The sequence below is a fragment of the Mesocricetus auratus genome, unplaced genomic scaffold, assembly GCF_017639785.1.
Source record: "Mesocricetus auratus isolate SY011 unplaced genomic scaffold, BCM_Maur_2.0 Super-Scaffold_100009, whole genome shotgun sequence".
NCBI lineage: Eukaryota > Metazoa > Chordata > Mammalia > Rodentia > Cricetidae > Mesocricetus > Mesocricetus auratus.
In genome coordinates, this window is record NW_024429193.1 from 55642146 (window position 1) to 55657562 (window position 15417).

General features: G+C 41.5%; 1 protein-coding gene and 1 long non-coding RNA gene across 6 annotated transcripts in view; one reads left to right on the plus strand and one right to left on the minus strand.

Annotated features, from left to right (window-relative positions):
- The window catches only part of LOC121142377, a 71488-nt gene that overhangs the window by 6733 nt on the left and 49338 nt on the right, over positions 1–15417 (plus strand). The window lies entirely within an intron of this gene.
- The window catches only part of Vtcn1 (V-set domain containing T cell activation inhibitor 1), a 63278-nt gene continuing 60908 nt past the window's right edge, over positions 13048–15417 (minus strand). Inside the window, exon 6 of the mRNA XM_021230996.2 lies at positions 13048–14679. The gene's annotated coding sequence lies outside the window, so the exon portion shown is untranslated. The remainder of the gene's footprint in view (positions 14680–15417) is intronic.

Here is a 15417-nt window from a genome sequence, read left to right on the forward strand (position 1 = left end):
AATAGTACAAATGATAGGAAAAATAATGCAATTTAACATTTACTTAATGGACAATGGTCCCCAACACACATTTACCTAGGAATGTCATGCAATAAGCTCTCGGCCAAAGAGATACCAAACACAGAGATGAATATTATATGGTCTCTGCCTCTTAGGATGTTAAGAGATGTGCCAAGGAATAATTAAAATAGTGACTGGCATATATAATTTTGCATGAGTGATCTATTTGCACGTATGACTTTCTGCCAGAAGAGGGCATCAGATCCCACTATAAACAGTTGTGAGTCACAATGTGATTGCTGGGAATTGAACTTAGAACCTTTGGAAGAGCAGCCAGTGCTCTTAACCACTGAGCCATCTCTTTAGCCCATACCCTGACTAATTTTATGGCTTGCTCCTTGCCAGGATAGCAAGTCAATGTGGCTTGGACTAATAGAGAAACCTCCCATGCTCATAGATAGACAGAATCAAACTCTACTACAGCCAAGGTAACAAAAGCAATATGGTGCTGTGGCAGACCTGTACAGCCTAGATAGAAGCCCATGTGCTTGCAACCATCCGATTCTCGACAAAGGTACCAAAGCATGCACTGGAAATAGAGTGCCTCCTGCAAAAGTGTTAGTAATGAAGTTTAGATATCCAAGCTAGATCCTTATCGCTCACACTGTACCAAAATCAACTCAAATAGACCAAGGGCCTTAATGTAAGACCCAAAACTTTGGAAGCTGTTCCAGACCTAGGGGTAGGCAATGGCCTTCTGAATAGCACCCTAAAAGTTCAGGAAATAAGAGCAACAACTGACAAAGACAGAGCAAATTAAAATGCTCCTCTATAGCAAATGAACAGTCAATGGAGTGAAGAGACAGCCCATAAAATCTTTGCCAAATATTTATCTACTGGAAGTAATGGCTGTAATATATAAAGAACTAAAAAGAGGACAACAGACCAATTAGTTCAGTCAATAAATGAGCAATGGAAATAGACACTTTTTAAATGAATATATGTACACAGATATGCACATGTGCCCATGTTATATGCAAATACATGAACAATATTCAACACCCTTAACTAGCAGGGAAATACAGACCAACTATATTGAGATTCTATCTCACCCCAGTCAGAATGGCTAATCATTAAGAAAACAAGGTGGCTGGAGAGATGAGAGATGGCTCAGCAGTTAAGAGCATTGACTGCTCTTCCAGAGGACCCAGGTTCAATTCCCAGCACCCACATGCGTTGTGGGATATTTGCACACTGTATGAAGATGCATTGCTGTGATTGGTGTAATAAAGAGCTGAGTAGCCAATAGCTAGTCAGGAAAGGATAGGCGGGGTTTCGGGGGAGAGAGGAAGAGGAGGAGGATGTGCTGTACAGGGGAAAGGTACAAGCCACATGGCAGAACATAGATTAATAGAAGCAAGTTAATTTGAGTTATAAGAGCTAGTTGAAAAAAAGCCTAGGCTAAAGCTAAGCATTCATAATTAAAATAAGAAGTCTCCATGTCATTATTCGGGGGCTGGTGATTAAAGATAGTCCTCAAGAAAGCTAAAAATCACCTGTAATGGGATCCAATGTTCCCTTTTGCCCTGAAGACATACATCCAAGCAGAACACTCATATGCATAAAATACATAAATAAATAAATCTTAGGCCAGGTGGTGGTGGTGCATGCTTTTAATCCTAGTACTCGGGAGGCAGAGGCAGGTGTGTCTTTGTGAGTTTGAATTCAGCCTGGTCTACAAAGTGAGTTTCAGGACAGTCAGGATTGTTACATAGAGAAACCCTGTCTCAAAACAACAACAACAACACAAAAACACAAAAAAACCCCAGACAAATTAAAACAAACAAACAGAAAGCAAACAAAAGGAACCCTGTTCACTGTTAGTGGAAATGTAATTTAGTTCAGCCACTATGGAAATCAGTATGGAGGCTCCTTGAAAAATTTAATAAAAATGTTTCTTATAATCCAGCTGCATAACTTCTGGGAATATATCTCAAAACAAAACAAAACAAACCCAAATATTGTGTGCTTTTCCTCATAAGGAAGACAGAAAAAAAGCAGACATGACTAGAGATATGGAGAAGGAGGGAAGGAAGGAGAAGGCAGGAGAAAGAGTTAACAGAAGAGCTGAATATTATCAAATTATATATGTATGTAATTGTCGTAGTGAAAACCTTATGCTCGCTCTTTCTCTTTGTTCTCTCCTCTTGCTTGGTCTCTTGTCCCCCGCCCTCCACTCTCCACTCTCTTAGACCCTTCCTCTCTTTCTCTCTCTCTCTCTCTCTCTCTCTCTCTCTCTCTCTCTCTCTCTCTCTCTCTCTCTCTCTCTCTCTCTCTCTCTCTCCTCCCTCCCTCCCTCCCTCCCTCCCTCCCTCCCTCCCTCTCTCTCTCTCTCTCTCTCTCTCTCTCTCTCTCTCTCTCTCTCTCTCTCTCTCTCTCATCTCTCTCTCCTCTTCTTGCTCTCCCACCCTGTAATAAACTACGGTTAATGTACAAAACACAAAAAGAAAACCTTATGCTCTACAATCAATAGAATAATTACTCTGGTTGGAGAGATGGTTCAGTGGTGAGGAGCCCTTGCTCTCTTCCACAGGCCCTGGATTTGGTTCCCAGCACCCACATGGCAGCCCACAACCATCTGTAAAACCAGTTCCAGGGGAATCTGGAACCTTCTTCTTGCTCCCAAGGGCACCAGGCACACACATGGTGAGCATACATATATATGTAGGCAAAACTGTTATAAATAAAAATAAATTGAAAAAAATAATTCAATTTGTACTAAACATATATAGTTGTTTCATATTTTCTAAACAATACAACAACCACTTAGCATTTATATTGATTGTGTGATATTATAAATAATTTAGAGAAATCTAAAACTACACAGGAGAATGCATACATGTGACATGCAAGCACTATAACACACAACACAAGGGACTTGAGCACGGGCAATTGTTGGTATCTTCAGCATGTCCTGGAACCCAGTTTTCACAATACAAAGGTGTGTGTGAGTGTATGTGTCTGTGTGCGCACACGTGCCTGTGTTTGAGTATGTGTATGTGAGTATGTATGTGTGTGTATGTGTGCACCAGTATATGTGTATAGTAAACAATTTTATTGAGAAAATGTGTTTGCTAAACAAGCCAATAATTTTAATAATATATATCAGTAACACCTCTCTAATGCCACGTTTGAAATCTGAGAAACTAGTTAACCTTTTTTTATTGTTGTTGTTAAAAATATACATATATTAGCCAGGCAGTGATCTTGAAAGCCTTTAATCCTAGCACTTGGGAGACAGAGGCAGGTAGATCTCTGAGTTTGGGGCCAGCAGAGTAAGTTCCAGGACATCCAGAGCTATACAGAGAAACTCTGTCTTGAAAAATCAAAAAAAAAAAAAAGACAAAATTCATAAAAAACTTACCGTGAGTGGTTTCTAAAGTTTCATAAGGAAAAGCATAATGAACTCTAAATAAAGTTACCAGTGCTCAGCTTAGCTGGCTAACAAAATACTATCCTCCTTTCTTAGTGTACATTCCCAACTTTTATTTTTCTGAAACTAAAAAATTTTAAATAAAATCTAGGATATGTCATTTTATTTAATTATATCAACATTATATTAAGTAATATATCAATATTATTTATGTAAAGTTAGATGGAAAATACTTTTGAAATTTCCATGAAGACTTCTTCACTTAAACCTAATGTACACCTAAATTTTGTTTAATGTTCAAATGTCCTTCATTTGAAAGAGGGCTCAGGTGAAGATTAGGCATCCAATAGTGATTTTGCGACTGTAAGTAGAACGTATACACGTGCCTACACATACACACAAGGGCCACACCCTGTCATTCACGCCATGCTGCTTTCTCTGCAGGATGTGTGAGGCTGCGCTGCTTTCGATTTTACACTTGGATCCCTTTCTGATTCTTCCCCCTTCTTTGGAAGAGTTATTAAAATGGTTAACAAATGCAAGCCTTTCCCCCTCATTTCTCTGAGCGATGAGACGGGAGAATGACTATAAAAGGGCAGGCTGTGATTGAGTGCAGTGTCTCTTCTCATTCAAATGACAGCTAACTTTCCTGAGCACAAGTTGCCCACAGCTTAGTAACGGCATTTACAGCATGAGTAGATTATAGTACATCACGGTATAGAGAGACGTTTATACATTAGTTCCAGAGATGTTGGTAGGAAATATAAATAATGTTCCCAGCTGCAAGAAAATATAAATCCCCTTCGCCTACTGAGGCAAAGCCTAGTTATGTATTCTAGATTGACAGCAGCTATTTTTTCTCAAGTACCTATTTCCTAGGAAGCATTTAAATCAGTGCCGCATTTTAATAAAATGTTCATTTATTTGCACAGGACTGGAAGGACTTTCTATCTTTTGTACGGAGGCAACGTCTCTCATTTTCTTCTCTATTTAATGAACAATACATGTCGTTTCCCAGAAATTCTAATGCGACAAATCCCTTCTCTCCTTCAACGTTCCACGTTGCTGTGTTAAAATCTCCTAAGAAAGTGTTTGTTGCAGACTGTGATAGTATTGAACTGTGATGAGATACCAAGTGGGTATTGCCAGATATTTGTATTTAAGGAGCCGAGAGGCAGTAATCTTGGTGGAAAGGCTTACAGGCTGCTTTGGAAGCTGCTTTTGTTGAGCAAACAGCGCTTTCTCCTTATTCTGATTTTATGTGTGACCTGGAGCAATGCTGCTAGCGTCTGAGAGCCAGGAAGAAGAGCGGAGGACCCTTGCAGCATCTCCACATAGCCACGCCCTAGCCTTATGCTTTCGGATGTGTGAACACATGGGAAACAGTTGCCTCGTGCAGCTGTTAATCACTTGAAATATGGTTAGTCCAAATTCAGATATGCTGTATAAAGTAAGTGCTGACTTTCAAAGATTCATACTGGAAAAAGGATGTAAAATATATCATTGATTGCATGTGGGAATGATACATGTTTATGTTTATTTTCATAATTTTTAAGTATAAACTTATCTGTGTGTGCATGATTGCATGTGCCCATGTTGTCTTCCCTCTCTTTCCCTCTTACGTACAGAGAGCTAGCCAAGCAGCCTGTCACATCCACCCAGCATGTGGGTGCTGGGGACCCAAACTCTGAGCCTCACGTTTACACAGCAAACGCTTTACCCACTGAGCCATCTCCCGAGTCATAGTGTAAATAAGGTTTTTTTTTTGTTGTTTTTTCAAGACAGGGTTTCTCTGTGGCTTTGGAGGCTGTCCTGGAACTCGCTTGGTAGTCCAGGCTGGTCTCGAACTCACAGAGATCCACCTGCCTCTGCCTCCCGAGTGCTGGGATTAAAGGCGTGCGCCACCAACGCCCGGCTATGAAGAACAGTTTCAGGTTCATAGCAAAACTGAGCAGATTATGTATTTCTCCTACCTAAGAGCACCCCATTCTCCATCAACGTCCTGCACCATGGTGGTGCCTTAGTTACTGTCTCTGAACTGTGTTGCCACTTAAACTTCACAGTTTGCATTAGGGTTCACATTGGTGCTGTATGTTCCATAGGCTTTGACAAATGCACAGCGGGTATCAGCCGTCACAGTGTCTGCCTCCAAAGTCCCCTGTGCTACATCTCTTTTAGTCTTCTCTTCAGACTCCTGGCAGCCACTGGTCTCTTTAAACACCTCTACTGTTGTATATCCTTATACTAGCATAAATACCTCTATGGATTTGCCTGCTTTTCAGTGTTCTGCAGTTGGAATCAAATAGACAAGCCTTTCACGCTGATTGCTTCGTCTCCGGGGTCCCTCATATGCAAGTTTCCTTCATGTCGTTTCACAGCTTGGTAGTTTCGTGGCTTGATGGCTACCTCTTCCTTCTTTCCTTTCTTCCTTCTCTCTTCATCCCCGCCCTCCATTTCTCTCTCCTTCCCACTACCTTTTTAGTTTTTGAGACAGACCAGGCTGACCTGGAACTCACTATGTTGACCAGGCTGACCTGGAACTCACTATGTTGACCAGGCTGGCCTGGATGAGATCCATCTGCCTCTGACCTCCAAGTGCTGGGACTCAAGAGATGCACCACACCTGGCTCCTTCTCTTTTGTCTTACTCCAAAGAATATTTCATTGTATGGGTGCATTACCGAAAGTGGTAAGATTTTAATAAAATTCTACTAAATATTTATCAATATTTATTATCAATACTTAAATCAATGTTTAAATAGTTTGCATTTGTTCTGATACATTTTTAAGGTTGCTACTAAAGCGAAATCACAATGAATTCATCTTTGGGGGATTCTGCTCTGGGCCTTGGCAAAACCGTATAATCAGTAGAGTTAGCTTCAAACAACCTTCCAAGTTAACACCTGCCTGGATTCTGTTGTGTCCTACACAGGGCATTGTTCTAATGGCTTGCCTGGAGTGCTTTATTTCTTCTGTTTAGTGCATTTCCTCATCCTCCTGCCCCCACCTCCTCAGTGACACTTAAGGTCGTTAATTTGCCTTGGGTGTTGGTGCCTGATCCTATCTCTTACCTTTTCAGTGGGTCTTTGGGGACACAGAACTGTGCCCATGTGGCTTGTGTTCAACAGAACAGTTAGGGGAAGAGATGAAAAAGTGTTAACAGATAAAGACCTGTGCTAGAGCTCCCTGAATATACCTTATGTGGTTTATATTAACATTGTGTCTGAAAATTACCTGAATAGGAGTTCATTCCACTATAATCTGATTCATTCTTTTGCCTTCAATCTGTGTATCTCCTGTGCTCTCAGTGGAAGCAACATTCATTGTCCCCCAGTGAGCAAAAGCTGGGTTTTTGCAGGTGGTGGAAAAAAATATGTCCTCTGAATGCATAAAGCATGTATATATGTACACATTTATACACACAGTACAAATGCAGATACAGCGTATCTTGGATAAACTTTGCTGCAGTGAGGTAAGTGTTCCTCAGGGGTTGATGCCGGCAGACACGGCTTCCTGTGCTCTACACAGACATCCCTAGGCTGTGCGCAGAGAAGCTGCACTCTGTAATTGAAACCAGTTAATACTCCAAATTCCCAAGGAGAGAAGGAGCATGAACTAGAGAAAGCATGCTGAGATGTTTACATCTGTATTGCATCCTTTCTCTCTGAACTCCGTCCTGCAGTTCTGCTCTGGGTTCCTGTTGGAGCCACCATGGGCAAGAGGGAGCAGCTGATGGGTGTTCAAACTCTCCCCAAACACAGTTATCACCACCAAGTTATTCATATTTCTCCCTTCTCTCTCTTTTCTCGCTCTCTGCTGTAGTAGCTTGGTAAAGAGTATGTAGGTTTTTATTGCACCCTTTCCCCAAATGTTTTCTTGTTTACTTTGAAACAAGGTTTCACTGTGTAAACAGGCTGGCTTCATACTTGCCATCCTCCTGCCTCGGTCTTTTGAGTGCTGGATGTGCGCCACTGTACCTGTCATCAGATGGCTTCTAAAACAAAGTTGAGGTAAAATGCTATCACATACGTACCTCTGCCCACCCTGCACTGGTCTGTTTGGGGCTATGGAATACAACTTCTCTAATGTCTAGCACTTACTACCCTTCCGTTTATATTGAGCATCTTATCTGACCTCCTTCTATAGCCTTCACACACCCTTTGTCTGGATATCTCCCAGAAAAGTTTTGTTCCCTCAACTCCAGGAAGTCTTCCATAACCACCCAATCCCACTCATGTCTAGATTAAGCTCCCAAATATATTTCAATTATTGTAATTATCCTCACACATCACCACACTTACACATGAAGTTTGTCTATCTTCATGGTACCACGAGTGTCTGTAAGGCAAAGGTTATGGTTTATTTATCTCTGACCTTAGCAGCTCACCACAGGGCTTCATAACAATATTTATTTTATTTTTAAAAACACAATAATTTCTCTACGAAATGCATAGTTGTTTTATATAATTCCATTCCAAAGGACAAAATAAGAAAAACCTGTTTTATTTGCTTTGTAAAGTTTATTGCTGATAACAGCATTTCACATTAGCCTTTTATAAAATATTAAGAATGGCTCCCAGTTTCCCATTATTATCCTTGTAAGAGTCTCTTTGAAATATCCCTGACAATGCCATAAAGACCCAGCTGCTTCAGCTCCGGCAAAGCTCTGCTTAGGCTTCTGTACTGCAGCCTCTGCAGGAGCTGCAGGAAAGCATCTTGACCGGAAGGAGGAAGAGTACAGTTTGGAGGCTGCAAGGACAGATGGATAGGGAATTCTTTCTTAGGACTTGGGAGGTCAGTGAAAGAGACACATGAAACCAATAAAGATACATAACTATGAAGATATATGCCACATATTCCTGAAGGAAATTCCACTTTCTTGGGGTTCATTGTTTCCAGAGTCTGGTAGCCAAAGGGAGAGCATGAATATCTCTTTAGGAAATCTTCATTCCTGCCAGAGTGGGTACACAATGTACTTAATGCCATTGCCCTCTGCCAATGCGCAAGTGCCACAGGGTTGCCCTGTACCTTCAAATCTATTTGTAAGTTTTCTCCTAGTAACTTCTCCTTTATTTACAACACGTGTGTGTGTGTGTGTGCGTGTGTGTGCGCACGTGTGTATGCACCCATGTGTGACTTCAGGGGCCACAGCCTGTGTGTGGAGGTCAGAGGACAACTTTCAGGAGTAGGCTCTCACATTCTACTTTGCTGTCACAGGGTCTTCCATGTTGGTCTTGCTGCTTGACAGACGGGGGGCTAGCCTCTTAGGGAGCTTTGGCAGATTGTCTTGTCTGTCTTCCATCCCATCCTCTGCTGATTCCAAATGCACACTTCTGCATCTGGCTTTTTGCATGGATTCTGGGGATTGAACTCAGGTCACTGGGCTTGTGTGGAAAGTGCCTCTGCCTCTGGGCCATCTTCTTTGCCAAAAGCTCTTTGATGATTTCAGTCTGTCTCACACTATGTTTCACACTCTGGTGTGTTGGTGTCCCATTTGTATGACTTTGTCCTTGTATGTTCTTCATCTTCAAGGACTTAGTGAGAAAAAGGCTGAAAAGGTAAAACAGCAACAGCAACAACAACAGGAACAAAACCCAGTTTCTTTTCTGAGAGTCCAAGGAAGAAACATTGTGATCCAAAGATAGTACTACAATTTGGTTTGCTCACATGGTATCCAACTGCCCCTCGGACACAGCTCGTCTTTGAAATTGTGTGCACACAGGCTGTATTTTCATGACCAGTGGTCTTTTGTAGCACTGAAAATAGTACCCTGAGTTTGGGGAGGCCATTGATCAACTTAGTTCCCATCTACCTGCTGAGTCACGTGCTCTCTTCCTCGGATATCCTCCGACCTGCTTTGAATTGGTGGCTGGTGGACCAGGCTCTGTTGTTGCCCTAATGTGCAAACACTATCCATTTATTCTTGGTCAAACAGAGGAAATAAAGCAAGGTCATTCATATGCCTGCTGGTATAATTCCTAATACTCATTTCTCTTGCTTAGTATGTACAATTTATAATGGCTGGTTTTATTAGTACACACACACACACACACACACATGCACGCATGCACACACTCACGTGCACAAATGCACACATGAATGTTACTGACTAAATTGTTTCCCCAAATTTATATGTTGAATTCTCAGTCCCAGTATACCTCAGTATGTGACTGTGTTGGATTAAAGACTAAACAGCTAACTGGGTTAAATGGTGACATGTGTGCAGGCCCGAGTCCAGGGTGTCTGACATTCTACTAAGAAGAGTGAGAGCCAGGTAGGGAGGCACACACCTGTAATTCCCACACTGCAGAGGCTGAACCAGAAGGGTCTTGAGTTCAGGGTCAGCCTGAGCTAAATCACAACATACAGTCTTTTAAAAAAAGGTAGGAATAGGTATCGGGTACACCCACAGCCACACAGAAAAGACCATCTGAGGATACGGTGAGAAGGCAGATGACAGCAAGACAAAGAAAGATCTCTCCATACCCCGATCTTGAACTTCTCCATACCCCGATCTTGAACTTCTAGCCTCTGAAACTGGAAAAACAAAATTGTGTTGTTTAAGCCACCTAGTTTATCACACTCTGCTTGGCAGACTAAGCAAAACGATTCAATGAGGCTAAGGATCTTTACACAGAATATGACTAGCTGTGTGTATCCTCACCCATTACAGTGAGGAGTAGAGTCCTCAGGGCAGTGGTTCTCAACCTGTGTGTTCCCCCTTTGGGAGGTGAATGACCCTTTCCCAGGGGTCACCTAAGATCATCAGAAAACACAGATATTTACATCATGATTCATAACAGCAGCAAACTTCCAACTACAAAGTAGGAATGAAATAATTGTATGCTTGGGGGTCACCACAACATGAGGAACATGCAGCATCAGGAAGGTTGAGAACCACAGCCTTAGAGGGAGTCAGGAGTCTTGCAGAACCCTTTAGGGAAGCAGCAGAGCACTGGGCATGATTTGGGAACCAGCACAACCTCTTTCAGGGAGAAAAAACTCTTTTTTTTCTCTGTCTCAATTAAAAAAATATGCACAGTTTTAGGTTTCACTCTGGTATTTTCCAAATTGAATCTGTTTGGGGCCCTGGAGATAAGGCCCGATAGTTAAGAGCACAGGCTGCTCTCTCAGAGGACTGGATTTGGTTTCTAGTAACCGCAGCAGGCTCACAACAACCAGTAACCCCAGTTCCAGGGTATCCAACAGGATTCCTTCTGGCCTCCACAGGCACTCACACGCAGACATACACATATACACACAACATTTAAATAAAAAGTAATAACTCAGAATCTGTTTTTGCTGGTTCGTCTCCCTTCCTCTTCTCCATATCCTGCACCCCAATAGCCTCTTTTCTACTTTAATGCTGTGTGTGTCCTTTTGCTCTTCCCAACTTTGTCAACAGTGCTTTCTCCTTCTCGTGGTCTCTAATCCAGTCTCATAGTCTATATTCACTCTCATACCCCTTACCTACATGTACACAATCATTAAAGGTTAGGATCCACATAGGAACAAGAGCATACAATGTTTGCCTTTCTGAGCCTGGCTCACTTCACTTTAATATATTTTCTAGATCTATCAATATTTCAGCACACTGTTTTCTTCACTGCTGGATAACATTTCATTGCGCACACATGTTACTTTTTCGTCTTTGATTCATCGGCTGACAAACATCTAGACTGATTCGTTTCTTCACATTACACTATGAAAAGCACAGCTCTACAAGATGTTATAGTATCCCTATGATAGGATGCAGAATCCTCTGACAAGCCCTTCACAGACAGCTACAGATAAAGCTATTCTCTTCATCTTGAGAATAAAACTGAGAACTTCCAATGCCTACTCACACTATAGCAAATAACATAATGGAAGCCAGTATTTATATAACATTTTAAACTTTACTGGGCCCTCTGTACATTCTTATACTTGTTCAGAAATAGGTTGTGATGATAGGTAGAGGTTTGAATTCTGGCTAGCCTGTTGACTATGGAGTTATGGTGATTAAACTCTCGGGACTTTTTTTTTATCCTTAGTAAAATGGTGATGGTACTAGGACCAAATGATAAAGATGGAATGGGAGAAATGTCTAGTATGATGCTGATGTATAGCAGGTAGTTATTTTCCTTCCTTCCTATAAAGACAGTTATTTGTGTCTGGTTTCCATGACAATTCCATGTTTATGCAGGACACATGGTCTCTCTGAGTGTAATTCATGCTACCCAGTGGCTCTTAACTCTGTGATGCACAGAAGCACGGTTGAAAGCGGTTCGAGGCTCCTCGATGAGAATCACATATCTGTAGCAGTGATGCCCTTAAGCATCTCTGACTAGCTGAAAGCTTTGTGATATCCTATCATTCATCCTCATCACTCATTTCAATGAAGAGAAACCATGTCTGATAGAGTGCTGTACATTCAGCTACAAAAACAGTGTTCCAATGCCTTCTTATATGTACCTGGGAATCAGGGAGCATCTTTTGGGGTTCTGGGTAAGGGGATAATAAAAAGAACAGTAGAAAGACAAAGTAGGCAGGACCTAGAGGACAGTAGATTGGAAAAATGTTTTAAGAGGGAAGGTGGGAGAAGCTGAACACAATTGTCATTTCTCATAGAGCCTTATTTAGCAGGATATGACTGGATCCTCTGGGAACACGTGCTGTTCTGCCTCTCACTAAAAACTGCTGTCTTTCTGCTCCACCCCTGACACATGTTCAGTCTCACCTACCCTAGGGTCCTGGCTCCTCCCACTGGAGTCATATATGGCCACCTGAACTATCTCACTGGTCATACTAAATGCCATAAAGTTCTAGAAATTTCTTTGTCAAAAATGAATTAGTTCTCCCTGCACTGTGGATGTAAATTGTTAGGATACAAAGGAAGTTGCTAGTTTAAAAGACCAGTGACAGCAAGGTGGTGGTGGCACATGCCTTTAATCCCAGAATTTGGGAGACAGAGGCAGGCAGATCTCTGTGAGTTCAAGGCCAGCCTGGTCTATAGAACGAGTTCCATGACAGGCTCCAACGCTACAGAGAAACCCTGTCTCTAAACAATAAAACAAAAACAAAAACAAACAAATAAAAAACATCGAGAAAGGACATGGTCTTGGTGTGCCTTGACTAGTTACAGACTAGGTTCATTAAGTAGCACTTTTCTCTAGTTCAGAGAAAATTGTAGGACACCAAAGTGTTCATGAAATGATTCTGTTAACAGTTCTGAGTAAAGGACATCGTGATTGAAAATACTAAGAGTAATGGTTAGACTACAGAATTAGATTTGAACTGAAATGATCAAACTGACAAAGTCAAGACTTATAATTTTTGTTACATCATATTAATTAATTGGTGTGTGTGTATGTGTGTTCCCTGAATTCATCTATCATGAGCTGTGACTGTTTTCCATGATAGAAACAGGTTAGACTGGTACAAACCTGTAGGAATTTCTTTAACTATCCTGGACACTCAACCCATACAGACTCCCATCCTTTCCCATTTAATCAACTAACATTTGTGGAAAGCCTGTTATCTGTGGGAGGTGCTAATCTTTAGAACATGCCTTATAGCATTTTCACCCATCTCTCCGTTTTTACCTTCTGTGATGGACCCAGGCAGACAATAGTGTAGGGAATGCATATTTAATAATTCTTTCGAATGGTCTCAACCCTTCTGTAACAAAATATAATGCAGACATCGTGATCCAAAGTCCAGGGAGACAGTGATTAACACATGAGCACGGGGAAGGATTTGGTGAAAAGTTTTCTCTGTCCGTATAAGATTCATTCCTCAAGTCTTCATTTCAAAGATCATTGCCCTATTTTCTTTTAGAAGTCTGTGTGGGCTGGGATGTAGCTCAGTGGTTTGATCTCCAGCACCCTAGAAACAAACAGAACTCCCAAACACAGAAGTCTCTGTGTGTTTCAAGGAAGATCCACTTTTGTTGCCTTAACCTGTGTTTTGTCCAGACCCAGTCTTGAGATCTAAAACCCAGAACTAGAATATTTGAAATGGAAATCCGGCAGCGTTTAAACCATACTTTCTGTGTGTCACAGGATGGATGGAGAGGGCTGTAGCAGTACATCGAGCAGAAGATAATGCCATGGAGAATTTCCCATGTCACTTGCCAACTGTTCACTGAAGGATGTCACACAATGTGGAGATCTGGCTCTCTTAACAGTAGCCAGAGACAGAAGTCGGTGCCCACTCTCAGGAAGCAAATGGACTTGCTTGTACTCACCTTTTTCTGGATATTTTCTATCCCAACTCAGGGTTTCCTAACCTTGATGTGGTTGACATTTGGAATTGGACAAGTTCTTTGTCAGTGGGATATGTCCTGTCTATTGCAAAATGTTGAACATAATCTGAGCTTTTTCCTCTAGACACCAGTAACTCTGCTCTCCTTCTTCCTTTAGCTGTGACAATTAGTCTCTCTACATTGCCAAATGTCATATGCAAGATAAAAAGGGGAAAACCACTCCACTTTACTCCCTGTGATGTAGAGGTTGGAAACTGAGGTCACAGCTATCCCTGCAGGATAGAAAGTAGAAACTTCAAACCTTATGGTGACATAAGGCCACATAGCAGGATGAGGCCAGCATCTATCATGGGCCATTCACAAATCAACATCATCTGAGAAATAAGTTGCATTTGTTTGCAAGAGGGAAGTTATTCAGATTATTTGGAAAATCAGCATCAGTTAACTATTTTGTTTGCTCTGCAATTATGATCACCCTCCCTACATCTTTGGCATTTGTCAGGTGGGAGGAGAAGCCAAAGCACTTTTGAAAGCATCCTAATGAGAAGTGAATCACTGGGCTTGTCACTCAAATGCTGCCACCTCTCAGTTGTGAAGTGGCGGCTGATTAGCTGCTTTTCACAGTGTACACTATGTTTAATGTGCTGAATACAAAACGAGTATATGGCGATCAAAACTATCCAGGAACCTTCAGAGCAACATTAGAATAGCCCATCCTCTCACTCCCCCGGAGATGGTGGGTAAGGGGAGGTCCCTGAGACATGGGAAAAACCCACCCTACACACATTGTAATAGCACTCTTACTACACTCTAGTTCCGTTGAATTATTTTCAAGGTCCATCTTGTTCCTACTGGAGGTGTCTGTGGGTTACTTTTGTTTTCTTTCTTGCATCTTATTCCTGTCTGTTCACTCCAGACTTCTAGACACGAATTCATTTTCTCCCAGAAATACAAAAGTAGGTCATATGTTGTGGAGAACATTTCTGTAGATTCCTGGGATTCTGAAAAGAACAGCAGTGAGATAATCAGGAGAGGCACTCAGCTAATGTTTACTGAGGACCCAGAGTCTACCTCCCCTTGCCTCTGTGTGAGTGTACTTCCTGTTTTGAAACAGACTTATTTTTCTGTATTCTATTGTTCTACAGTGAGCCATGGTCTGAAGGGCTGATGATGGCTTAAATCTTATGCTACAGGAGGACATTCAGTTATAGTGTCAGGAGAGATGCAGGTCCTCAGAACAAATAGAACCCGAGAGATGAAGGATGGACAGGTTCCTGGGGTGAAGCTGGAAGACACTGTACTGTCTGCCTCTACTCCTAGCCAGAGAGTGTGTGATCTAAAAGGCCATGGCCAATAATAACATGTGTCTCTAATAATGATCATCACTTTATTTTAGAAATGTTCTTAGAGAAAAGCAAACAAAACTAAACCCAAAATCTTCCCAAAGGAAAAATCTGCTTGGCTTAAAGTTATTCTTCTATAAAGTTATTTTCTATAGAAAGCAAAGTGGTAACTGAGTAGGTAACTCTGTGTGTGCTATGTGTGAACATTGTCTTTTACATGTATGACATGACTTTTTAAAAAGCTGAAAATTATTGCTCTAAGGGAATATGAGGAAAGGATGGATAAGTCATACTCTATAGGTTATGTTATCTAGTTGCTGCTTATTTAAAAACTCATTTAGAGTGGAAGCAGGGATCAAGAGAGGAAGATAGAGTTCCTCTTTCTACCTGTGAAAT